General features: G+C 51.6%; 16 non-coding genes across 16 annotated transcripts; 7 read left to right on the top strand and 9 right to left on the bottom strand.

Annotated features, from left to right (window-relative positions):
* Positions 1–1299: 1299 nt before the first annotated feature.
* Positions 1300–1373, bottom strand: TRNAI-AAU (transfer RNA isoleucine (anticodon AAU)). The gene has a single exon. It is a non-coding gene; the product is annotated as a tRNA-Ile (tRNA).
* Positions 1374–1498: 125 nt separating this feature from the next.
* On the top strand, positions 1499–1570 carry TRNAW-CCA (transfer RNA tryptophan (anticodon CCA)). Its single transcript has one exon. It is a non-coding gene; the product is annotated as a tRNA-Trp (tRNA).
* Positions 1571–2990: 1420 nt separating this feature from the next.
* Positions 2991–3064, bottom strand: TRNAI-AAU (transfer RNA isoleucine (anticodon AAU)). Its single transcript has one exon. It is a non-coding gene; the product is annotated as a tRNA-Ile (tRNA).
* A 125-nt stretch (positions 3065–3189) lies between these two features.
* Positions 3190–3261, top strand: TRNAW-CCA (transfer RNA tryptophan (anticodon CCA)). Its single transcript has one exon. It is a non-coding gene; the product is annotated as a tRNA-Trp (tRNA).
* A 1429-nt stretch (positions 3262–4690) lies between these two features.
* On the bottom strand, positions 4691–4764 carry TRNAF-AAA (transfer RNA phenylalanine (anticodon AAA)). The gene has a single exon. It is a non-coding gene; the product is annotated as a tRNA-Phe (tRNA).
* A 1626-nt stretch (positions 4765–6390) lies between these two features.
* On the bottom strand, positions 6391–6464 carry TRNAI-AAU (transfer RNA isoleucine (anticodon AAU)). The gene has a single exon. It is a non-coding gene; the product is annotated as a tRNA-Ile (tRNA).
* A 1625-nt stretch (positions 6465–8089) lies between these two features.
* TRNAI-AAU (transfer RNA isoleucine (anticodon AAU)) lies at positions 8090–8164 on the bottom strand. Its single transcript has one exon. It is a non-coding gene; the product is annotated as a tRNA-Ile (tRNA).
* A 124-nt stretch (positions 8165–8288) lies between these two features.
* On the top strand, positions 8289–8360 carry TRNAW-CCA (transfer RNA tryptophan (anticodon CCA)). Its single transcript has one exon. It is a non-coding gene; the product is annotated as a tRNA-Trp (tRNA).
* A 1438-nt stretch (positions 8361–9798) lies between these two features.
* On the bottom strand, positions 9799–9872 carry TRNAI-AAU (transfer RNA isoleucine (anticodon AAU)). The gene has a single exon. It is a non-coding gene; the product is annotated as a tRNA-Ile (tRNA).
* Positions 9873–9997: 125 nt separating this feature from the next.
* Positions 9998–10069, top strand: TRNAW-CCA (transfer RNA tryptophan (anticodon CCA)). The gene has a single exon. It is a non-coding gene; the product is annotated as a tRNA-Trp (tRNA).
* A 1438-nt stretch (positions 10070–11507) lies between these two features.
* Positions 11508–11581, bottom strand: TRNAI-AAU (transfer RNA isoleucine (anticodon AAU)). The gene has a single exon. It is a non-coding gene; the product is annotated as a tRNA-Ile (tRNA).
* A 125-nt stretch (positions 11582–11706) lies between these two features.
* On the top strand, positions 11707–11778 carry TRNAW-CCA (transfer RNA tryptophan (anticodon CCA)). The gene has a single exon. It is a non-coding gene; the product is annotated as a tRNA-Trp (tRNA).
* A 1438-nt stretch (positions 11779–13216) lies between these two features.
* On the bottom strand, positions 13217–13290 carry TRNAI-AAU (transfer RNA isoleucine (anticodon AAU)). Its single transcript has one exon. It is a non-coding gene; the product is annotated as a tRNA-Ile (tRNA).
* Positions 13291–13415: 125 nt separating this feature from the next.
* On the top strand, positions 13416–13487 carry TRNAW-CCA (transfer RNA tryptophan (anticodon CCA)). Its single transcript has one exon. It is a non-coding gene; the product is annotated as a tRNA-Trp (tRNA).
* A 1438-nt stretch (positions 13488–14925) lies between these two features.
* Positions 14926–14999, bottom strand: TRNAI-AAU (transfer RNA isoleucine (anticodon AAU)). Its single transcript has one exon. It is a non-coding gene; the product is annotated as a tRNA-Ile (tRNA).
* A 125-nt stretch (positions 15000–15124) lies between these two features.
* On the top strand, positions 15125–15196 carry TRNAW-CCA (transfer RNA tryptophan (anticodon CCA)). The gene has a single exon. It is a non-coding gene; the product is annotated as a tRNA-Trp (tRNA).
* The last annotated feature ends 124 nt before the right edge of the window (positions 15197–15320 follow it).

Here is a 15320-nt window from a genome sequence, read left to right on the forward strand (position 1 = left end):
CTGGCCTGGAGGAAGCTTCCTATCTGGGTCACACCGTTGGACGCAGGCTCACAAAGCCTCTCATAGGCAACAATCAAGCAATTACAACCTGCCTCGCGACAAGGTGACCAATAAAAACAAACACAGCCACCCTAACAACTGGACCACGCTTTGGGATGAACTCTGCTGCAATTGCAGCTCCATTTATGCTTCTAAGCAAAGGGGCCAGGTACACCACCTTCAAATGCAATGAAAAGGCACAGAGAGCTTTTCAACAGCTTAAGTTAGTATAGTGTAAACGACCAGTGTTGCCCACCCCCAAATTTAGTCGACAATTTCACCTCGAGACCAACACCTTCGATATGGGCCTGGGAGCAGCCTTGTCCCAGGAAATGAATGGGGAAGAACATCAAGAAGCATACTCCATCCAGGCTCTAACTCCTGCAGGGAGAAACCATTCAATAGTGGAAAGGGAGACTCTGGCCACAAATTGGCACCAGAGTCCTTGAGGTATGACCTTTTGGCCAAACGCCTCCCATTCTCCAGTACGGTGGAGGGCTCAGAAGGAAGGGAGCAATGAAAGGGTCACAAGGCGCTTTCTGGCTTTGCAAGGCTTTCCATTTTATGTAGAACACGGGCCAGGGAGCTAGCAAGGGAATGCTGGATGGACTGTGACGTGCTGGAAAACTAGGCTCCCTCCCAAAGGTCTGAGCACAGGGGAAGGCTATGCGAGGCACTGGCTGGCAGAACCATGGACGGATGATAGGTTTTCCCTAGGGTGCTGACATATGCATGCTGAGGGCCTCAAGGGCTTGTGGCGGCTGATGTGGAGTAAACTGTCTTTTTGTTATCTGAGAACCTGAAACAGGTATTGTTGTGGATCTTGGAGCCCTGAGGCATTGCAAGGTTTTGGGTGGGAGAAAGCTAACAGTTCTAGGTGCCCATGTTACCTTGTAGCCAGACCTGAGTATGAATCTTAGCTGTCCGTGGGCTTTTGTATATGCCAGTTGACTGGTGCTCAGGGTTCTCTCTCCTGCTCTCTGTGTGCTTTGGGAGCCTGCTGCTGGGTGAAACGTTTGAGCGCTGACAGTAGACGGACAAGTTTGAAGTGCTGCCTGTTTGTTTTGGGGATCCCATTTGGGGAGACCCTGTTAGTCAAGGAGTGACCCGAGTTTAGCCAGTGGCTCAGACGTAATTCATTGGCGTCCTTAGCAAAATAGTCATTATTGCTGTGTGTTTAATAGGTTGTAGAAAAGAAGGCCAAGCGCGGATGGGCATGGAAAGCCACCTTAGTGGGATGCTATTGAAAGAAAAGCAGACTGGCCCGTACGGGGATCGAACCCGCGACCTTGGCGTTATTAGCACCACGCTCTAACCAACTGAGCTAACCGGCCCAAGCTTGCTGAGGGTGGGCCCGCTAAAGCTGGCACAGGACTATCTGGGCTGTGAGGAATTCTTTGGGCAGCCACAGAAGCAATGACACAAGAGCAGGCAAAAAATGCCCCCAAGGCATGTCAGAGACCTCGTGGCGCAACGGTAGCGCGTCTGACTCCAGATCAGAAGGTTGCGTGTTCAAATCACGTCGGGGTCGTGTTGATATTCATGGCCGTCTGCTTAGCCCACTTTCACAGGGTCTTTACATGTCTTGGGCCGACCCAGGGGACACTCACCTCCAGATCACCCTCGCGCACATTCCGTTATAGCTTGCCCACTGGCCTGGAGGAAGCTGGAGATCTGGGTCACACCGTTGGACGCAGGCTCACAAAGCCTCTGCATAGGCAACAATCAAGCAATTACAACCTGCCTCGTGACAAGGTGACCAATAAAAACAAACACAGCCACCCTAACAACTGGACCACGCTTTGGGATGAACTCTGCTGCAATTGCAGCTCCATTTATGCTTCTAAGCAAAGGGGCCAGGTACACCACCTTCAAATGCAATGAAAAGGCACAGAGAGCTTTTCAACAGCTTAAGTTAGTATAGTGTAAACGACCAGTGTTGCCCACCCCCAAATTTAGTCGACAATTTCACCTCGAGACCAACACCTTCGATATGGGCCTGGGAGCAGCCTTGTCCCAGGAAATGAATGGGGAAGAACATCAAGAAGCATACTCCATCCAGGCTCTAACTCCTGCAGGGAGGAATCATTCAATAGTGGAAAGGGAGACTCTGGCCACAAATTGGCACCAGAGTCCTTGAGGTATGACCTTTTGGCCAAACGCCTCCCATTCTCCAGTACGGTGGAGGGCTCAGAAGGAAGGGAGCAATGAAAGGGTCACAAGGCGCTTTCTGGCTTTGCAAGGCTTTCCATTTTATGTAGAACACGGGCCAGGGAGCTAGCAAGGGAATGCTGGATGGACTGTGACGTGCTGGAAAACTAGGCTCCCTCCCAAAGGTCTGAGCACAGGGGAAGGCTATGCGAGGCACTGGCTGGCAGAACCATGGACGGATGATAGGTTTTCCCTAGGGTGCTGACATATGCATGCTGAGGGCCTCAAGGGCTTGTGGTGGCTGATGTGGAGTAAACTGTCTTTTTGTTATCTGAGAACCTGAAACAGGTATTGTTGTGGATCTTGGAGCCCTGAGGCATTGCAAGGTTTTGGGTGGGAGAAAGCTAACAGTCCTAGGTGCCCATGTTACCTTGTAGCCAGACCTGAGTATGAATCTTAGCTGTCCGTGGGCTTTTGTATATGCCAGTTGACTGGTGCTCAGGGTTCTCTCTCCTGCTCTCTGTGTGCTTTGGGAGCCTGCTGCCGGGTGAAACGTTTGAGCGCTGACAGTAGACGGACAAGTTTGAAGTGCTGCCTGTTTGTTTTGGGGATCCCATTTGGGGAGACCCTGTTAGTCAAGGAGTGACCCGAGTTTAGCCAGTGGCTCAGACGTAATTCATTGGCGTCCTTAGCAAAAGAGTCATTATTGCTGTGTGTTTAATAGGTTGTAGAAAAGAAGGCCAAGCGCGGATGGGCATGGAAAGCCACCTTAGTGGGATGCTATTGAAAGAAAAGCAGACTGGCCCATACGGGGATCGAACCCACGACCTTGGCGTTATTAGCACCACGCTCTAACCAACTGAGCTAACCGGCCCAAGCTTGCTGAGGTTGGGCCCGCTAAAGCTGGCACAGGACTATCTGGGCTGTGAGGAATTCTTTGGGCAGCCACAGAAGCAATGACACAAGAGCAGGCAAAAAATGCCCCCGAGGCATGTCAGAGACCTCGTGGCGCAACGGTAGCGCGTCTGACTCCAGATCAGAAGGTTGCGTGTTCAAATCACGTCGGGGTCATGTTGATTTTCATGGCCGTCTGCTTAGCCCACTTTCACAGGGTCTTTACACGTCTTGGGCTACTGCCAGCCGACCCAGGGGACACTCACCTCCAGATCACCCTCGCGCACATTCCCTTATAGCTTGCCCACTGGCCTGGAGGAAGCTTCCTATCTGGGTCACACCGTTGGACGCAGGCTCACAAAGCCTCTCATAGGCAACAATCAAGCAATTACAACCTGCCTCGCGACAAGGTTACCAATAAAAACAAACACAGCCACCCTAACAACTGGACCACGCTTTGGGATGAACTCTGCTGCAATTGCAGCTCCATTTATGCTTCTAAGCAAAGGGGCCAGGTACACCACCTTCAAATGCAATGAAAAGGCACAGAGAGCTTTTCAACAGCTTAAGTTAGTATAGTGTAAACGACCAGTGTTGCCCACCCCCAAATTTAGTCGACAATTTCACCTCGAGACCAACACCTTCGATATGGGCCTGGGAGCAGCCTTGTCCCAGGAAATGAATGGGGAAGAACATCAAGAAGCATACTCCATCCAGGCTCTAACTCCTGCAGGGAGGAACCATTCAATAGTGGAAAGGGAGACTCTGGCCACAAATTGGCACCAGAGTCCTTGAGGTATGACCTTTTGGCCAAACGCCTCCCATTCTCCAGTACGGTGGAGGGCTCAGAAGGAAGGGAGCAATGAAAGGGTCACAAGGCGCTTTCTGGCTTTGCAAGGCTTTCCATTTTATGTAGAACACGGGCCAGGGAGCTAGCAAGGGAATGCTGGATGGACTGTGACGTGCTGGTAAACTAGGCTTCCTCCCAAAGGTCTGAGCACAGGGGAAGGCTATGCGAGGCACTGGCTGGCAGAACCATGGACGGATGATAGGTTTTCCCTAGGGTGCTGACATATGCATGCTGAGGGCCTCAAGGGCTTGTGGCGGCTGATGTGGAGTAAACTGTCTTTTTGTTATCTGAGAACCTGAAACAGGTATTGTTGTGGATCTTGGAGCCCTGAGGCATTGCAAGGTTTTGGGTGGGAGAAAGCTAACAGTCCTAGGTGCCCATGTTACCTTGTAGCCAGACCTGAGTATGAATCTTAGCTGTCCGTGGGCTTTTGTATATGCCAGTTGACTGGTGCTCAGGGTTCTCTCTCCTGCTCTCTGTGTGCTTTGGGAGCCTGCTGCCGGGTGAAACGTTTGAGCGCTGACAGTAGACGGACAAGTTTGAAGTGCTGCCTGTTTGTTTTGGGGATCCCATTCGGGGAGACCCTGTTAGTCAAGGAGTGACCCGAGTTTAGCCAGTGGCTCAGACGTAATTCATTGGCGTCCTTAGCAAAAGAGTCATTATTGCTGTGTGTTTAATAGGTTGTAGAAAAGAAGGCCAAGCGCGGATGGGCATGGAAAGCCACCTTAGTGGGATGCTATTGAAAGAAAAGCAGACTGGCCCGTACGGAGATCGAACCCGCGACCTTGGCGTTTTTAGCACCACGCTCTAACCAACTGAGCTAACCGGCCCAAGCTTGCTGAGGGTGGGCCCGCTAAAGCTGGCACAGGACTATCTGGGCTGTGAGGAATTCTTTGGGCATCCACAGAAGCAATGACACAAGAGCAGGCAAAAAATGCCCCTGATGCATGTCAGAGACCTCATGGCGCAACGGAGGCGCGTTTGACTCCAGATCAGAAGGTTGCGTGTTCAAATCACGTCGGGGTCATGTTGATTTTCATGGCAGTCTGCTTAGCCCACCTTCACAGGGTCTTTACACGTCTTGGGCTACTGCCGGCCGACCCAGGGGACACTCACCTCCAGATCACCCTCGCGCACATTCCTTTATAGCTTGCCCACTGGCCTGGAGGAAGCTTCCTATCTGGGTCACACCGTTGGATGCAGGCTCACAAAGCCTCTCATAGGCAACAATCAAGCAATTACAACCTGCCTCGCGACAAGGTTACCAATAAAAACAAACACAGCCACCCTAACAACTGGACCACGCTTTGGAATGAACTCTGCTGCAATTGCAGCTCCATTTATGCTTCTAAGCAAAGGGGCCAGGTACACCACCTTCAAATGCAATGAAAAGGCACAGAGAGCTTTTCAACAGCTTAAGTTAGTATAGTGTAAACGACCAGTGTTGCCCACCCCCAAATTTAGTCGACAATTTCACCTCGAGACCAACACCTTCGATATGGGCCTGGGAGCAGCCTTGTCCCAGGAAATGAATGGGGAAGAACATCAAGAAGCATACTCCATCCAGGCTCTAACTCCTGCAGGGAGGAACCATTCAATAGTGGAAAGGGAGACTCTGGCCACAAATTGGCACCAGAGTCCTTGAGGTATGACCTTTTGGCCAAACGCCTCCCATTCTCCAGTACGGTGGAGGGCTCAGAAGGAAGGGAGCAATGAAAGGGTCACAAGGCGCTTTCTGGCTTTGCAAGGCTTTCCATTTTATGTAGAACACGGGCCAGGGAGCTAGCAAGGGAATGCTGGATGGACTGTGACGTGCTGGAAAACTAGGCTCCCTCCCAAAGGTCTGAGCACAGGGGAAGGCTATGCGAGGCACTGGCTGGCAGAACCATGGACGGATGATAGGTTTTCCCTAGGGTGCTGACATATGCATGCTGAGGGCCTCAAGGGCTTGTGGCGGCTGATGTGGAGTAAACTGTCTTTTTGTTATCTGAGAACCTGAAACAGGTATTGTTGTGGATCTTGGAGCCCTGAGGCATTGCAAGGTTTTGGGTGGGAGAAAGCTAACAGTCCTAGGTGCCCATGTTACCTTGTAGCCAGACCTGAGTATGAATCTTAGCTGTCCGTGGGCTTTTGTATATGCCAGTTGACTGGTGCTCAGGGTTCTCTCTCCTGCTCTCTGTGTGCTTTGGGAGCCTGCTGCCGGGTGAAACGTTTGAGCGCTGACAGTAGACGGACAAGTTTGAAGTGCTGCCTGTTTGTTTTGGGGATCCCATTCGGGGAGACCCTGTTAGTCAAGGAGTGACCCGAGTTTAGCCAGTGGCTCAGACGTAATTCATTGGCGTCCTTAGCAAAAGAGTCATTATTGCTGTGTGTTTAATAGGTTGTAGAAAAGAAGGCCAAGCGCGGATGGGCATGGAAAGCCACCTTAGTGGGATGCTATTGAAAGAAAAGCAGACTGGCCCGTACGGGGATCGAACCCGCGACCTTGGCGTTATTAGCACCACGCTCTAACCAACTGAGCTAACCGGCCCAAGCTTGCTGAGGGTGGGCCCGCTAAAGCTGGCACAGGACTATCTGGGCTGTGAGGAATTCTTTGGGCAGCCACAGAAGCAATGACACAAGAGCAGGCAAAAATGTCCCAGAGCCATGTCAGAGACATCGTGGCGCAACGGTAGCACGTCTGACTCCAGATCGGAAGGTTGCCTGTTCAAATCACGTCGGGGTCATGTTGATTTTCATGGCCGTCTGCTTAGCCCACTTTCACAGGGTCTTTACACGTCTTGGGCTACTGCCAGCCGACCCAGGGGACACTCACCTCCAGATCACCCTCGTGCACATTCCCTTATAGCTTGCCCACTGGCCTGGAGGAAGCTTCCTATCTGGGTCACACCGTTGGACGCAGGCTCACAAAGCCTCTCATAGGCAACAATCAAGCAATTACAACCTGCCTCGCGACAAGGTTACCAATAAAAACAAACACAGCCACCCTAACAACTGGACCACGCTTTGGGATGAACTCTGCTGCAATTGCAGCTCCGTTTATGCTTCTAAGCAAAGGGGCCCGGTACACCACCTTCAAATACAATGAAAAGGCACAGAGAGCTTTTCAACAGCTTAAGTTAGTATAGTGTAAACGACCAGTGTTGCCCACCCCCAAATTTAGTCGACAATTTCACCTCGAGACCAACACCTTCGATATGGGCCTGGGAGCAGCCTTGTCCCAGGAAATGAATGGGGAAGAACATCAAGAAGCATACTCCATCCAGGCTCTAACTCCTGCAGGGAGGAACCATTCAATAGTGGAAAGGGAGACTCTGGCCACAAATTGGCACCAGAGTCCTTGAGGTATGACCTTTTGGCCAAACGCCTCCCATTCTCCAGTACGGTGGAGGGCTCAGAAGGAAGGGAGCAATGAAAGGGTCACAAGGCGCTTTCTGGCTTTGCAAGGCTTTCCATTTTATGTAGAACACGGGCCAGGGAGCTAGCAAGGGAATGCTGGATGGACTGTGACGTGCTGGTAAACTAGGCTTCCTCCCAAAGGTCTGAGCACAGGGGAAGGCTATGCGAGGCACTGGCTGGCAGAACCATGGACGGATGATAGGTTTTCCCTAGGGTGCTGACATATGCATGCTGAGGGCCTCAAGGGCTTGTGGCGGCTGATGTGGAGTAAACTGTCTTTTTGTTATCTGAGAACCTGAAACAGGTATTGTTGTGGATCTTGGAGCCTTGAGGCATTGCAAAGTTTTGGGTGGGAGAAAGCTAACAGTCCTAGGTGCCCATGTTACCTTGTAGCCAGACCTGAGTATGAATCTTAGCTGTCCGTGGGCTTTTGTATATGCCAGTTGACTGGTGCTCAGGGTTCTCTCTCCTGCTCTCTGTGTGCTTTGGGAGCCTGCTGCCGGGTGAAACGTTTGAGCGCTGACAGTAGACGGACAAGTTTGAAGTGCTGCCTGTTTGTTTTGGGGATCCCATTTGGGGAGACCCTGTTAGTCAAGGAGTGACCCGAGTTTAGCCAGTGGCTCAGACGTAATTCATTGGCGTCCTTAGCAAAAGAGTCATTATTGCTGTGTGTTTAATAGGTTGTAGAAAAGAAGGCCAAGCGCGGATGGGCATGGAAAGCCACCTTAGTGGGATGCTATTGAAAGAAAAGCAGACTGGCCCGTACGGGGTTCAAACCCGCGACCTTGGCGTTATTAGCACCACGCTCTAACCAACTGAGCTAAACGGCCCAAGCTTGCTGAGGGTGGGCCCGCTAAAGCTAGCACAGGACTATCTGGGCTGTGAGGAATTCTTTGGGCAGCCACAGAAGCAATGACACAAGAGCAGGCAAATAATGCAACCAAGGCATGTCAGAGACCTCGTGGCGCAACGGTAGCGCGTCTGACTCCAGATCAGAAGGTTGCGTGTTCAAATCACGTTGGGGTCATGTTGATTTTCATGGCCGTCTGCTTAGCCTACTTTCACAGGGTCTTTACACGTCTTGGGCTACTGCTGGCCGACCCAGGGGACACTCACCTCCAGATCACCCTCGCGCACATTCCCTTATAGCTTGCCCACTGGCCTGGAGGAAGCTGGAGATCTGGGTCACACCGTTGGACGCAGGCTCACAAAGCCTCTCATAGGCAACAATCAAGCAATTACAACCTGCCTCGCGACAAGGTTACCAATAAAAACAAACACAGCCACCCTAACAACTGGACCACGCTATGGGAGCTTTGGGATGAACTCTGCTGCAATTGCAGCTCCATTTATGCTTCTAAGCAAAGGGGCCAGGTACACCACCTTCAAATGCAATGAAAAGGCACAGAGAGCTTTTCAACAGCTTAAGTTAGTATAGTGTAAACGACCAGTGTTGCCCACCCCCAAATTTAGTCGACAATTTCACCTCGAGACCAACACCTTCGATATGGGCCTGGGAGCAGCCTTGTCCCAGGAAATGAATGGGGAAGAACATCAAGAAGCATACTCCATCCAGGCTCTAACTCCTGCAGGGAGGAACCATTCAATAGTGGAAAGGGAGACTCTGGCCACAAATTGGCACCAGAGTCCTTGAGGTATGACCTTTTGGCCAAACGCCTCCCATTCTCCAGTACGGTGGAGGGCTCAGAAGGAAGGGAGCAATGAAAGGGTCACAAGGCGCTTTCTGGCTTTGCAAGGCTTTCCATTTTATGTAGAACACGGGCCAGGGAGCTAGCAAGGGAATGCTGGATGGACTGTGACGTGCTGGAAAACTAGGCTCCCTCCCAAAGGTCTGAGCACAGGGGAAGGCTATGCGAGGCACTGGCTGGCAGAACCATGGACGGATGATAGGTTTTCCCTAGGGTGCTGACATATGCATGCTGAGGGCCTCAAGGGCTTGTGGCGGCTGATGTGGAGTAAACTGTCTTTTTGTTATCTGAGAACCTGAAACAGGTATTGTTGTGGATCTTGGAGAGCTGAGGCATTGCAAAGTTTTGGGTGGGAGAAAGCTAACAGTCCTATGTGCCCATGTTACCTTGTAGCCAGACCTGAGTATGAATCTTAGCTGTCCGTGGGCTTTTGTATATGCCAGTTGACTGGTGCTCAGGGTTCTCTCTCCTGCTCTCTGTGTGCTTTGGGAGCCTGCTGCCGGGTGAAACGTTTGAGCGCTGACAGTAGACGGACAAGTTTGAAGTGCTGCCTGTTTGTTTTGGGGATCCCATTTGGGGAGACCCTGTTAGTCAAGGAGTGACCCGAGTTTTGCCAGTGGCTCAGACGTAATTCATTGGCGTCCTTAGCAAAAGAGTCATTATTGCTGTGTGTTTAATAGGTTGTAGAAAAGAAGGCCAAGCGCGGATGGGCGTGGAAAGCCACCTTAGTGGGATGCTATTGAAAGAAAAGCAGACTGGCCCGTACGGGGATCGAACCCGCGACCTTGGCGTTATTAGCACCACGCTCTAACCAACTGAGCTAACCGGCCCAAGCTTGCTGAGGGTGGGCCCGCTAAAGCTGGCACAGGACTATCTGGGCTGTGAGGAATTCTTTGGGCAGCCACAGAAGCAATGACACAAGAGCAGGCAAAAAATGCCCCCGAGGTATGTCAGAGACCTCGTGGCGCAACGGTAGCACGTCTGACTCCAGATCAGAAAGTTGCGTGTTCAAATCACGTCGGGGTCATGTTGATTTTCATGGCCGTCTGCTTAGCCCACTTTCACAGGGTCTTTACACGTCTTGGGCTACTGCCGGCCGACCCAGGGGACACCCACCTCCAGATCACCCTCGCGCACATTCCCTTATAGCTTGCCCACTGGCCTGGAGGAAGCTGGAGATCTGGGTCACACCGTTGGACGCAGGCTCACAAAGCCTCTCATAGGCAACAATCAAGCAATTACAACCTGCCTCGCGACAAGGTTACCAATAAAAACAAACACAGCCACCCTAACAACTGGACCACGCTATGGGAGCTTTGGGATGAACTCTGCTGCAATTGCAGCTCCATTTATGCTTCTAAGCAAAGGGGCCAGGTACACCACCTTCAAATGCAATGAAAAGGCACAGAGAGCTTTTCAACAGCTTAAGTTAGTATAGTGTAAACGACCAGTGTTGCCCACCCCCAAATTTAGTCGACAATTTCACCTCGAGACCAACACCTTCGATATGGGCCTGGGAGCAGCCTTGTCCCAGGAAATGAATGGGGAAGAACATCAAGAAGCATACTCCATCCAGGCTCTAACTCCTGCAGGGAGGAACCATTCAATAGTGGAAAGGGAGACTCTGGCCACAAATTGGCACCAGAGTCCTTGAGGTATGACCTTTTGGCCAAACGCCTCCCATTCTCCAGTACGGTGGAGGGCTCAGAAGGAAGGGAGCAATGAAAGGGTCACAAGGCGCTTTCTGGCTTTGCAAGGCTTTCCATTTTATGTAGAACACGGGCCAGGGAGCTAGCAAGGGAATGCTGGATGGACTGTGACGTGCTGGAAAACTAGGCTCCCTCCCAAAGGTCTGAGCACAGGGGAAGGCTATGCGAGGCACTGGCTGGCAGAACCATGGACGGATGATAGGTTTTCCCTAGGGTGCTGACATATGCATGCTGAGGGCCTCAAGGGCTTGTGGCGGCTGATGTGGATTAAACTGTCTTTTTGTTATCTGAGAACCTGAAACAGGTATTGTTGTGGATCTTGGAGCCCTGAGGCATTGCAAGGTTTTGGGTGGGAGAAAGCTAACAGTCCTAGGTGCCCATGTTACCTTGTAGCCAGACCTGAGTATGAATCTTAGCTGTCCGTGGGCTTTTGTATATGCCAGTTGACTGGTGCTCAGGGTTCTCTCTCCTGCTCTCTGTGTGCTTTGGGAGCCTGCTGCCGGGTGAAACGTTTGAGCGCTGACAGTAGACGGACAAGTTTGAAGTGCTGCCTGTTTGTTTTGGGGATCCCATTCGGGGAGACCCTGTTAGTCAAGGAGTGACCCGAGTTTAGCCAGTGGCTCAGACGTAATTCATTGGCGTCCTTAGCAAAAGAGTCATTATTGCTGTGTGTTTAATAGGTTGTAGAAAAGAAGGCCAAGCGTGGATGGGCATGGAAAGCCACCTTAGTGGGATGCTATTGAAAGAAAAACAGACTGGCCCGTACGGGGATCAAACCCGCGACCTTGGCGTTATTAGCACCACGCTCTAACCAACTGAGCTAACCAGCCCAAGCTTACTGAGGGTGGGCCCGCTAAAGCTAGCACAGGACTATCTGGGCTGTGAGGAATTCTTTGGGCAGCCACAGAAGCAATGACACAAGAGCAGGCAAATAATGCCACCAAGGCATATCAGAGACCTCGTGGCGCAACGGTAGCGTGTCTGACTCCAGATCAGAAGGTTGCGTGTTCAGATCACGTCGGGGTCATGTTGATTTTCATGGCCGTCTGCTTAGCCCACTTTCACAGGGTCTTTACACGTCTTGGGCTACTGCCGGCCGACCCTGGGGACACTCACCTCCAGATCACCCTCGCGCACATTCCCTTATAGCTTGCCCACTGGCCTGGAGGAAGCTGGAGATCTGGGTCACACCGTTGGACGCAGGCTCACAAAGCCTCTCATAGGCAACAATCAAGCAATTACAACCTGCCTCGCGACAAGGTTACCAATAAAAACAAACACAGCCACCCTAACAACTGGACCACGCTATGGGAGCTTTGGGATGAACTCTGCTGCAATTGCAGCTCCATTTATGCTTCTAAGCAAAGGGGCCAGGTACACCACCTTCAAATGCAATGAAAAGGCACAGAGAGCTTTTCAACAGCTTAAGTTAGTATAGTGTAAACGACCAGTGTTGCCCACCCCCAAATTTAGTCGACAATTTCACCTCGAGACCAACACCTTCGATATGGGCCTGGGAGCAGCCTTGTCCCAGGAAATGAATGGGGAAGAACATCAAGAAGCATACTCCATCCAGGCTCTAACTCCTGCAGGGAGGAACCATTCAATAGTGGAAAGGGAGACTCTGGCCACAAATTGGCACCAGAGTCCTTGAGGTATGACCTTTTGGCCAAACGCCTCCCATTCTCCAGTACGGTGGAGGGCTCAGAAGGAAGGGAGCAATGAAAGGGTCACAAGGCGCTTTCTGGCTTTGCAAGGCTTTCCATTTTATGTAGAACACGGGCCAGGGAGCTAGCAAGGGAATGCTGGATGGACTGTGACGTGCTGGAAAACTAGGCTCCCTCCCAAAGGTCTGAGCACAGGGGAAGGCTATGCGAGGCACTGGCTGGCAGAACCATGGACGGATGATAGGTTTTCCCTAGGGTGCTGACATATGCATGCTGAGGGCCTCAAGGGCTTGTGGCGGCTGATGTGGATTAAACTGTCTTTTTGTTATCTGAGAACCTGAAACAGGTATTGTTGTGGATCTTGGAGCCCTGAGGCATTGCAAGGTTTTGGGTGGGAGAAAGCTAACAGTCCTAGGTGCCCATGTTACCTTGTAGCCAGACCTGAGTATGAATCTTAGCTGTCCGTGGGCTTTTGTATATGCCAGTTGACTGGTGCTCAGGGTTCTCTCTCCTGCTCTCTGTGTGCTTTGGGAGCCTGCTGCCGGGTGAAACGTTTGAGCGCTGACAGTAGACGGACAAGTTTGAAGTGCTGCCTGTTTGTTTTGGGGATCCCATTTGGGGAGACCCTGTTAGTCAAGGAGTGACCCGAGTTTAGCCAGTGGCTCAGACATAATTCATTGGCGTCCTTAGCAAAAGAGTCATTATTGCTGTGTGTTTAATAGGTTGTAGAAAAGAAGGCCAAGCGTGGATGGGCATGGAAAGCCACCTTAGTGGGATGCTATTGAAAGAAAAGCAGACTGGCCCGTACGGGGATCAAACCCGCGACCTTGGCATTATTAGCACCACGCTCTAACCAACTGAGCTAACCAGCCCAAGCTTACTGAGGGTTGGCCCGCTAAAGCTAGCACAGGACTATCTGGGCTGTGAGGAATTCTTTGGGCAGCCACAGAAGCAATGACACAAGAGCAGGCAAATAATGCCACCAAGGCATGTCAGAGACCTCGTGGCGCAACGGTAGTGTGTCTGACTCCAGATCAGAAGGTTGCGTGTTCAGATCACGTCGGGGTCATGTTGATTTTCATGGCCGTCTGCTTAGCCCACTTTCACAGGGTCTTTACACGTCTTGGGCTACTGCCGGCCGACCCTGGGGACACTCACCTCCAGATCACCCTCGCGCACGTTCCCTTATAGCTTGCCCACTGGCCTGGAGGAAGCTTCCTATCTGGGTCACACCGTTGGACGCAGGCTCACAAAGCCTCTCATAGGCAACAATCAAGCAATTACAACCTGCCTCGCGACAAGGTTACCAATAAAAACAAACACAGCCACCCTAACAACTGGACCACGCTATGGGAGCTTTGGGATGAACTCTGCTGCAATTGCAGCTCCATTTATGCTTCTAAGCAAAGGGGCCAGGTACACCACCTTCAAATGCAATGAAAAGGCACAGAGAGCTTTTCAACAGCTTAAGTTAGTATAGTGTAAACGACCAGTGTTGCCCACCCCCAAATTTAGTCGACAATTTCACCTCGAGACCAACACCTTCGATATGGGCCTGGGAGCAGCCTTGTCCCAGGAAATGAATGGGGAAGAACATCAAGAAGCATACTCCATCCAGGCTCTAACTCCTGCAGGGAGGAACCATTCAATAGTGGAAAGGGAGACTCTGGCCACAAATTGGCACCAGAGTCCTTGAGGTATGACCTTTTGGCCAAACGCCTCCCATTCTCCAGTACGGTGGAGGGCTCAGAAGGAAGGGAGCAATGAAAGGGTCACAAGGCGCTTTCTGGCTTTGCAAGGCTTTCCATTTTATGTAGAACACGGGCCAGGGAGCTAGCAAGGGAATGCTGGATGGACTGTGACGTGCTGGAAAACTAGGCTCCCTCCCAAAGGTCTGAGCACAGGGGAAGGCTATGCGAGGCACTGGCTGGCAGAACCATGGACGGATGATAGGTTTTCCCTAGGGTGCTGACATATGCATGCTGAGGGCCTCAAGGGCTTGTGGCGGCTGATGTGGAGTAAACTGTCTTTTTGTTATCTGAGAACCTGAAACAGGTATTGTTGTGGATCTTGGAGCCTTGAGGCATTGCAAAGTTTTGGGTGGGAGAAAGCTAACAGTCCTAGGTGCCCATGTTACCTTGTAGCCAGACCTGAGTATGAATCTTAGCTGTCCGTGGGCTTTTGTATATGCCAGTTGACTGGTGCTCAGGGTTCTCTCTCCTGCTCTCTGTGTGCTTTGGGAGCCTGCTACCGGGTGAAACGTTTGAGCGCTGACAGTAGACGGACAAGTTTGAAGTGCTGCCTGTTTGTTTTGGGGATCCCATTTGGGGAGACCCTGTTAGTCAAGGAGTGACCCGAGTTTAGCCAGTGGCTCAGACGTAATTCATTGGCGTCCTTAGCAAAAGAGTCATTATTGCTGTGTGTTTAATAGGTTGTAGAAAAGAAGGCCAAGCGCGGATGGGCATGGAAAGCCACCTTAGTGGGATGCTATTGAAAGAAAAGCAGACTGGCCCGTACGGGGATCGAACCCGCGACCTTGGCGTTATTAGCACCACGCTCTAACCAACTGAGCTAACCGGCCCAAGCTTGCTGAGGGATTGGCCCGCTAGAGCTGGCACAGGACTATCTGGGCTGTGAGGAATTCTTTGGGCAGCCACAGAAGCAATGACACAAGAGCAGGCAAAAATGTCCCCGACCCATGTCAGAGACCTCGTGGCGCAACGGTGGCACGTCTGACTCCAGATCAGAAGGTTGCGTGTTCAAATCACGTCGGGGTCATGTTGATTTTCATGGCCGTCTGCTTAGCCCACTTTCACAGGGTCTTTACACGTCTTGGGCTACTGCCGGCCGACCCAGGGGACACCCACCTCCAGATCACCCTCGCGCACATTCCCTTATAGCT

The sequence above is a fragment of the Staurois parvus genome, unplaced genomic scaffold, assembly GCF_062004578.1.
Source record: "Staurois parvus isolate SC_StPar_1 unplaced genomic scaffold, SC_StPar_1.0 ptg001352l, whole genome shotgun sequence".
Taxonomy (NCBI): Eukaryota; Metazoa; Chordata; class Amphibia; order Anura; family Ranidae; genus Staurois; species Staurois parvus.